The sequence below is a fragment of the Rhinatrema bivittatum genome, chromosome 2 (assembly GCF_901001135.1).
Source record: "Rhinatrema bivittatum chromosome 2, aRhiBiv1.1, whole genome shotgun sequence".
NCBI classification, from domain to species: domain Eukaryota; kingdom Metazoa; phylum Chordata; class Amphibia; order Gymnophiona; family Rhinatrematidae; genus Rhinatrema; species Rhinatrema bivittatum.
The window spans coordinates 371,793,464-371,802,078 of NC_042616.1; the positions used below are offsets into that span (position 1 = coordinate 371,793,464).

Sequence of the window (8,615 nt, forward strand, 5' to 3'; positions counted from 1 at the left end):
CATTATACATTCTCTTATCTACACTCCCAACTCGGTTACTTTATGCTCCATCCTCCGAATTTACAAACCGACTAGACACCTAAGATCATTGGAAAAAAACCTTCTTGACATTCCCTCACCTCGACAAGCCCGTCTTGATATTACCAGAAAAAGAGCTTTCTCAGTCATAGGTCCCATTCTATGGAATGCTTTACCAGATCCTATCAGATCCATATCCAATCCTAAGCATTTCAAAAAATCTTTAAAAACTCACCTATTTCAAACCGCATTTCAGATACCACCCACTAAATAATCATCTCACACTTCCAGAATACATATCTTCAGTTAGGCACCCAACATTCTCTTGTTCTGTGTATTGATTTCTTTATGCTACCTAATTTATTTTAAACAATTTGTTATTTTATATTAATGAAAATTTTTGTAATTTATATTTTATATGTCAACCCACTTTCAATCATTATGTTCTTACTTTAACTTTTACTTTAATTTTAATTTGTTTTTTATTTTCATTTTTATTATTTTTTGATATATGTAAACCGTTTTGACTAAACACTGTTTGTAAAGACGGTATAAAAATACTTTTAAATAAATAAATAAATCATCTAGGGCCTTGAACATCAGGTGATACATACATTTTTAATAAACATAAACATAACATTGCAAGCGGAAAGTCCCCAGTTTGATCTACAAGTTGGGCCTGCTGCTCACTGCTACTGAGGCAGCATTCACAGCCCCTGGCAGGAGGGAGTTGTGGTCATTGTTCAAGGATGACACCTAGTAGCCCATCAAGGGTGACAGCTATGATTGCAGGGTCTGAAAGGAGTCCTGATGCAAGGCCCCTGACCCAAGACCTTTGCTGTAATGACTAGACTAGGTACATTAATACCAGCCACCATCAATGTCTTATGAAAACAATTCAACAATCACACCAATTTTAAAAAAGAGGAACCTAGATCCTGCAGATCTGAATAACTACCGTCCCATCTCAAACCTCCCCTACTCGCTAAGATGACTGAGAAAGCAGCAATGATTCAGCTTAATGAACATCTAGAGGACAACAATATCCTACATACCTCACAACACGGATTCAGGAAAAACAGAAGTACTGAAACTCTGCTAATAAATCTATCAAATAAATTAATCAGGGGTTTGGACGACAAACTAAGTCTCCTACTTGATCTCTCCGCGGCATTTGATACGGTAGGCCACGAAAGCCTAATATCAAGACTTGCTTACATCAGTCTGGATGGCAAAACACTAAGCTGGTTCACTTCTTTCCTAAAAGAAAGATACTTCAAGGTCACCGTTAACAACAAATCATCAAATCCCCTCCCACTCGATACTGGGGTACCACAAGGCTCCGCCCTATCTGCCACCCTCTTTAATATCTACCTACTCCCACTCTGCCACTTCATCTCAAGTCTTGGCATAACATATTATATGTATGCCGATGACATTCAACTTCTCATCCCTGTAACCACCACTATCGAAGAGACTCTGAACACCACAGCCAACCACCTAATCTCAATCAGAAACAAGCTAAACCAACTAAAGTTATGCCTCAATATGAATAAAACTGAATGCATTCTCACAGGAAGAAACAACTCAGGTCTAACAACATCCACACACTCTCTACAAATTGATAACATCAGCATCCAACTGAAAAACACTACAAAGGACCTCGGCATCTGGATTGACAACGAACTCAACTTAAAAAAGAACATAGCAACTAAAACGAAAGAAGGCTTTCATAAACTTCACATCCTGAAACACCTAAAACCACTTCTCCACCATCAAGATTTCCGAACCGTACTGCAATCCCTCATCTTCAACAGCCTCGACTACTGCAACTCTCTCCTGATCAGCCTCCCAAAATCCACATTAAAACCACTCCAACTGTTACAAAACGCCACAGCCAGAATCCTAACCGGCAAGAAGAAATCAGAACATATCACCCCTGTTTTGAAAAGTCTCCACTGGCTACCGATCGAACAAAGAATTGAATTCAAAACTTTGACAATTGTCCACAACGCAATATACAAAGAAGACAACTCCACCCTCAATAACATGATTCAGATACACAAAGCACAACGTACAACCAGAACAGCCAGCAAACTGAATCTAGACATACCATCTCTGAACATAGCAAAACTGACCAACACTAGGAACAGAGCCTTCTCCATCACAGGACCCAAAATATGGAACTCCTTACCACACTACCTAAGTTCACTTAGTGACATCAAATCCTTTAAAAAGGAATTCAAAACATGGTATTTCAACCAAACTTTCAGAGATGGCGTTGGTTAAGCTTTACGCAACTTCCTAACTCATTCCACTACTGTGCACGACATACTCTAATCTCCTCGAATGTTCTCCTCCACCTCCTCTCACCTTTCATTCAATCACCTTTCAATCTCGGTCAGCAACACACCTTGTCCCATCCCTCAGAACAGTCACACCGATACACAAAAGACTACACGTACCCCTTGCCCAAAGATGAACTCACCTTATAATCTTCCACCGTTTAAAAAAGGTTAATTCATATGTTACAAAAAATGTTCATTTCCAGTATGTAATTGTTGTTCATTTTTAAACCTCTGACACTAATATTTTTCTTACTATAATAAGTTGTTCCAATGTGATTAAATTGTATTAAGTTGTTCTCATGTAAACCGGAGTGAAGGCAGACTGCTATACTTCGGTATATAAAAGACTTGAAATAAATAAATAAATAAATTCTCAGTTAATAGAAACATTTCACAGAAATACAAATGTTTGTAAATTTTACAGTAAAGTACAGACAGACTTTTTTTTACCTGGACATTAAGGTACGAAGAAAGAGGTTGATTTGAAGCAACTGCATTATGAATCTTTCTGAGCTCCTCTCGATAATTCTTTATATGCTGGAACCCATTGCGATAAGTAGGGTGACAATGCTTGGCAAATAGGCCTGGAAAATCTTCCACCTATTACAAAGGATATAATTAGCAAATGTTAAGTGTTTTGTTTTGGTCCAGAATTGTTGCTTTTTTTCTTATCCCCTTTTTACCTCATGTCTTTGGTCATCCCTACCCAATGGCATGCCCAGAAACTCTTATCAGCTTGAGAAGTGTCTTCTCTGTTCTGCATCCTCATTGTCACTCATCCAGCAGAGGCTGCCTCCATAGTTGTAGCACATCATTAATCCCTCCCTGAAACAGAGCACACTCCCTCCACAGCATGCCCACACCAATCCAGGTCCAACAGATAGGGGATCTGAACCTGGCTCCCCAACACTGCAGCATTGTGATCTAAGCTACAGGGATATCCCCTTATTTTTTGAAACTTAGATTTCAGAGCCAGATGCAAAACAAAAATAGTATTAACCACAAAGAGCTCAATTCATTAAAATATTTTTGATCTCTATTGGTTGAATATCTCAAGCAAATTTATTCTGTCTTATAGGGGGCTGAAAAGAAAATTCATCCTCAGCTGAAAAAGATAAAACTGTATGTTTCCTATTTTCTGATTCCTCTCCTACAATCTAGGCTCCCTCCTTTCCAGTTCCTCTCCTCCTTCATTCTATCCTTTCATGTTCCTCACCTCTTCTTTCTCCCTCTCTCCTTTGCGGTGCCTCTTCTTCTTTTCCCTTCACCACTCCTTTTCAGTTTTTTCCCCCCCAACTCATTCCTTTCTGGTTCACCTACTTCATCCCCATCTACTTCTTTTCAGTTTTCACATCCTCCCTCTTTTCCATACCTCGTTTCAGGTTCTTGCCTCCTTCCTTTTTGTTCCTCTCTTTCCTCCCTTTTTCTAGGTTCCTTTCTCCTTTCTGTCCATATTAGCCAAAACAGTAGCAGCATGTGGGGATAGAGTTACCAGGAATATGGGCAGGGTTCAGCTGAAGAAACGATTATTGTGATGCCACATTTATAGTTAAACAACTTCTTACCTTTTTTTTGCCTATATTCATTCTCATTTGACCAGTGCTGATACTGCCATACTTCTTTTCAAGTAATTGCTAAACAAAAAAAGAAGATGAAGAAGAGAAAAAAATCATAGAATTAAATTTTCAAAATATTCTGAATTTGGTACCTTAATTTAAGAGCATTTTCAGCCAAGTTTAGGCATCTAATCTTTCAGCTGAAAATTCTCTTAAATTTATGGACCTAAAACTTTGGGTCCTAAATTTAGGCCTGCAATTAATTCCCTAAATTTAGGTTCCTAATTTAGGTGCCTAGTACTGAAAATCAATGTTAAGGGCCTAAATTATTTTCTCCATCCTAATTCTACCCTAGTAGCTTCCTGCTTTTAGGCACCTAAATTTAGGTGCCTACTGAAATTAAGCCCCTAATCAATGTTCAAAGGGACTGATTTATTTCCCAAACTTTTTAAAACTTCTCATTATGTAAATTATACTTAGATTTATCAAAATGCAGTAATTTTTGCATGAATAACTTCCTCAAAAAAGGAAAAGGAACATGGCTATGATAATTTGAGTTACCATGCTGCACTTCACATAGGTAATTTATCACACCCTACAATGTTTGTATTGTGCTGAGAGAGAGATAAAGAACCTTTGGAGTGACACACATAGTAGTCAACTATTTATATCACTATAGGAGGGCCAGCTAGTAACTCGAGGTGAGTTTTTGGGGGTGGTCTAGGGTTTTGGGGCTAGTTTTACATGCACAGTGAGACGTACGAACAGCACAGTACACATCACTGAAGATTTGACATGATTTAGAGTGAGGAAAGTCACAGAAAGATAAGATTTCTACAATGTTCTCTCACCCTAACAGATAGACTCTCTACCAGGCCTGTTAGGTCTCGAAATTATAGAAATCTCATCTTTCTGGCATAGCTTAATGCCAGGAAAAAAGGTGTAGTTATTTCCGGCATTAAAAACATGTTTTATTTATTTATTTATTTAAACAGTTTTCTATACTGTTGCACAGAATAAAATTCCATCTCGACAGTTTACAATGTTAAACTCAGCAGAAAAATAAATGAAATTAAATAACAATCATGCATAATAAAAGAATCAAATTTCAACTAAACATAATTAGCTAAAACTAATAAAACTCCATTAATACAGCATTAAAAGAATAGTATCATAAGAGATAAAGATAAGATCATAAAAAGATAAAAAGATAAGTGGGATTCTACTTAGTGCTTATCTATCACTCATGTATGCCTGTTGGAAAAGCCACGTTTTTAGTTCTTGTTGAAATTTTTTCTTATTTGGTTGTAGCCTCAATTCAGGTAGTAATTTATTCCAAACCTTTGGGCCTGCAACTGAGATAGAACAATCTCTCACTTCACCTAAGTGGGTAGATCTTATAGTGGGTATTGTCAGCAGGCCTTTATTTGTCGACCTCAAATCGCGCTGTGGTACATGCAGTCTGATTGTGGTATTTAACCAGTCTGTCATTTCACCATATACTATCCTGTGAATAATACATAAGAACATAAGAACATGCCATGCTGGGTCAGACCAAGGGTCCATCAAGCCCAGCATCCTGTTTCCAACAGTGGCCAATCCAGGCCATAAGAACCTGGCAAGTACCCATAAACTAAGTATATTCCATGTTACCATTGCTAGTAATAGCAGTGGCTATTTTCTAAGTCAACTTAATTAATAGCAGGTAATGGACTTCTCCTCCAAGAACTTATCCAATCCTTTTTTAAACACAGCTATACTAACTGCACTAATCACATCCTCTGGCAACAAATTCCAGAGTTTAATTGTGCGTTGAGTGAAAAAGAACTTTCTCCGATTAGTTTTAAATGTGCCACATACTAACTTCATGGAGTGCCCCCTAGTCTATTATCTGAAAGAGTAAATAACCAATTCACATCTACCCATTCTAGACCTCTCATGATTTTAAACACCTCTATCATATCCCCCCTTAGCCGTCTCTTCTCCAAGCTGAAAAGTCCTAACCTCTTTAGTCTTTCCTCATAGGGGAGCTGTTCCATTCCCTTTATCATTTTGGTAGCCCTTCTCTGTACCTTCTCCATCACAATTATATCTTTTTTCAGATGCGGCGACCAGAATTGTACACAGTATTCAAGGTGCGGTCTCATAATGTTTTGTGTATTATTCTTTGTTCTACAGGTAACCAATATATTCTTTCAGTACTGGGGTAATATGATCTTTCTTTCTTGTATTGGTAAGAATACGGGCCGCAGTATTTTGTAGTATTTGCAGAGGATGTAATGTTGCTTTTGGGAGGCCTAGCAGTATTGAATTACAATAATCAATTCCCGTAAATAGCATAGCTTGTAAAACAGTTCTAAAATTCTCTTGAGAAAGTAGAGGTCGAAGGCATCTTAGCATCATTAGTTTCAAGAAACCCTCTTTTACTTTTTTTTTTATGTGCAATTTAAAATTTAACTCTGTGTCTATGTGAAGATCTAAATTCCTAGTTGCATCCACTATTTTAAAGCTTAAATTGTTGTTAGACGTAATAACATTTTGTTCTAAATTAATGTTTTTCCTTTCTAGTACAGTAAAAACAGACTTGTCTAAATTTAAAATTAGTTTCATTTGTGCTAAAAGTTGTCCAATCATTTTAATGTACATCTCGACTAAGTTAAAAGTAGAATTTAAACTGTTCTCAATTGGGAATAAAATCTGAATATCGTCAGCATATATAAAATGTATTAAGCAAAGGCCAGTTAACAAATGGCACAAAGTGAGTAAATAAATATTAAAAAATGTGGCCAATAATGCTGAGCCCTGTGGAACACCTGTTGTCAAATTTAGATTTTCAGATATACTATCCTTAATTTTTACTGCAAATGTTCTATTATTTAAAAAGGATGCGAACCATTTTAATGTCTGTCTGTGATAGAGTGTGTTAGGCTATCACACACTGCAATAATGCCCCTCATTTTCATTGATCCTGCCCAAACTCCTCCTCAATCCTGCCCCTTGAATAAAATAAAAAAAATTACATTTGTGCCACATGAGCCAAATATCGCAGACATTAGGGCCCTAATGCCTGCGATAATGCCATAACGCATTTTGATAAATGACCCTGTTAGGTCTCGAAATTTAATACACTTTTAATCAAACTTAGGACCCTAAATTTTCATCTGAAAATTCACCTAAATGTAGTACCCAAAAACTTAGTATCCTAAATTTAGACTTTCAATTAATTGGTGAAGATGTAGGAACATAAGTTAAGTGCATAGTGCTAAAACTAAGTACATGGGATAGGAGGCGATGTCCTTTCATGGATTACAAATTGGTTAAAAGACAGGAAACAGAGAGTAGGATTAAATGGTCAATTTTCTCAGTAGAAAAGGGTAAACACTGGAGTGCCTCAGGGATCTGTACTTGGACCGGTGCTTTTCAATATATATATATAAATGACCTGGAAAGGAATACGATGAGTGAGGTTATCAAATTTGCGGATGATACAAGATTATTCAGAGTAGTTAAATCACAAGTGGATTGTGATACATTACAGGAGGACCTTGCAAGACTGGAAGATTAGGCATCCAAATGGCAGATGAAATTTAATGCGGACAAGTGCAAGATGTTGCATATAGGGAAAAATAATCCTTGCTGTAGTTACATGATGTTAGGTTCCATATTAGGAGCTACCATCCAGGAAAAAGATCTAGGCATCATAGTAGATAATACTTTAGAATTGTCGCTTCAGTGTGCTGCAGCAGTCAAAAAAGCAAAGAGAATGTTAGGAATTATTAGGAAGGGAATGGTTAATAAAACAGAAAATGTCATAATGCCTCTATATCACTCCATGGTGAGACTGCACCTTGAATACTGTGTACAATTCTGGTCGCCACATCTCAAAAAAGATATTGTTGTGATGGAGAAGGTACAGAGAAGGGCAACCAAAATGATAAGGGGAATGGAACAGCTCCCCTATGAGGAAAGGCTGAAGAGGTTAGGGCTGCTCAGCTTGGAGAAGAGACGGCTGAGGGGGGATATGATAGAGGTCTTTAAGATCATGAGAGGTCTTGAACGAGTAGATGTGAATCTGTTATTTACACATTTGAATAATAGAAGGACTAGGGGGCATTCCATGAAGTTAGCATTTAAGACTAATCAGAGAAAATTCTTTTTCACTCAACGCACAATAAAGCTCTGGAATTTGTTGCCAGAGGATGTGGTTAGTGCAGTTGGTGTAACTGGGTTTAAAAAAGGTTTGGATAAGTTCTTGGAGGAGAAGTCCATTAATTGCTATTAATCAAGTTGACTTAGGGAATGGCCTCTGCTATTACTGGCATCAGTAGGACGGGATCTTTTTAGTGTTTGGGTATTTGCCAGGTTCTTGTAGCCTGGTTTGACCACTGTTGGAAACAGGATGCTGGGCTTGATGGACCCTTGGTCTGAGTGAGCATGGCAATTTCTTATGTTCTTACTAAGGGCCTCATTTTCCAATATCGCAGTGGTAACGCATTGTTACCGCGTGCGATAAAACACGGGGGCGTTCCCATGCAAATAGTTGTTTTATCGTGCATCGGGAAACTTTCGCCGCATGCGATAACGGCGCGTGCGGCGAACCGGTTTCGCGTGCGGTGAACCAAATATCGCGGTCCGCGAAGAAAAGTCCAAAATATTATCGTGGTACGCGCCGTTGCCGCGGTACGCGATACAA

The 8,615-nt window shown here is 37.8% G+C and overlaps 1 long non-coding RNA gene across 1 annotated transcript in view; it reads right to left on the bottom strand.

Annotated features, from left to right (window-relative positions):
• The window catches only part of LOC115084726, a 68,629-nt gene extending 64,627 nt beyond the window's left edge, over nucleotides 1–4,002 (bottom strand). Inside the window, exons 1-2 of the long non-coding RNA XR_003854641.1 lie at nucleotides 3,932–4,002; nucleotides 2,817–2,966 (exon numbers count right to left, since the gene is read on the bottom strand). This is a non-coding gene — a long non-coding RNA (uncharacterized LOC115084726). The remainder of the gene's footprint in view (nucleotides 1–2,816; nucleotides 2,967–3,931) is intronic.
• Nucleotides 4,003–8,615: the final 4,613 nt, after the last annotated feature.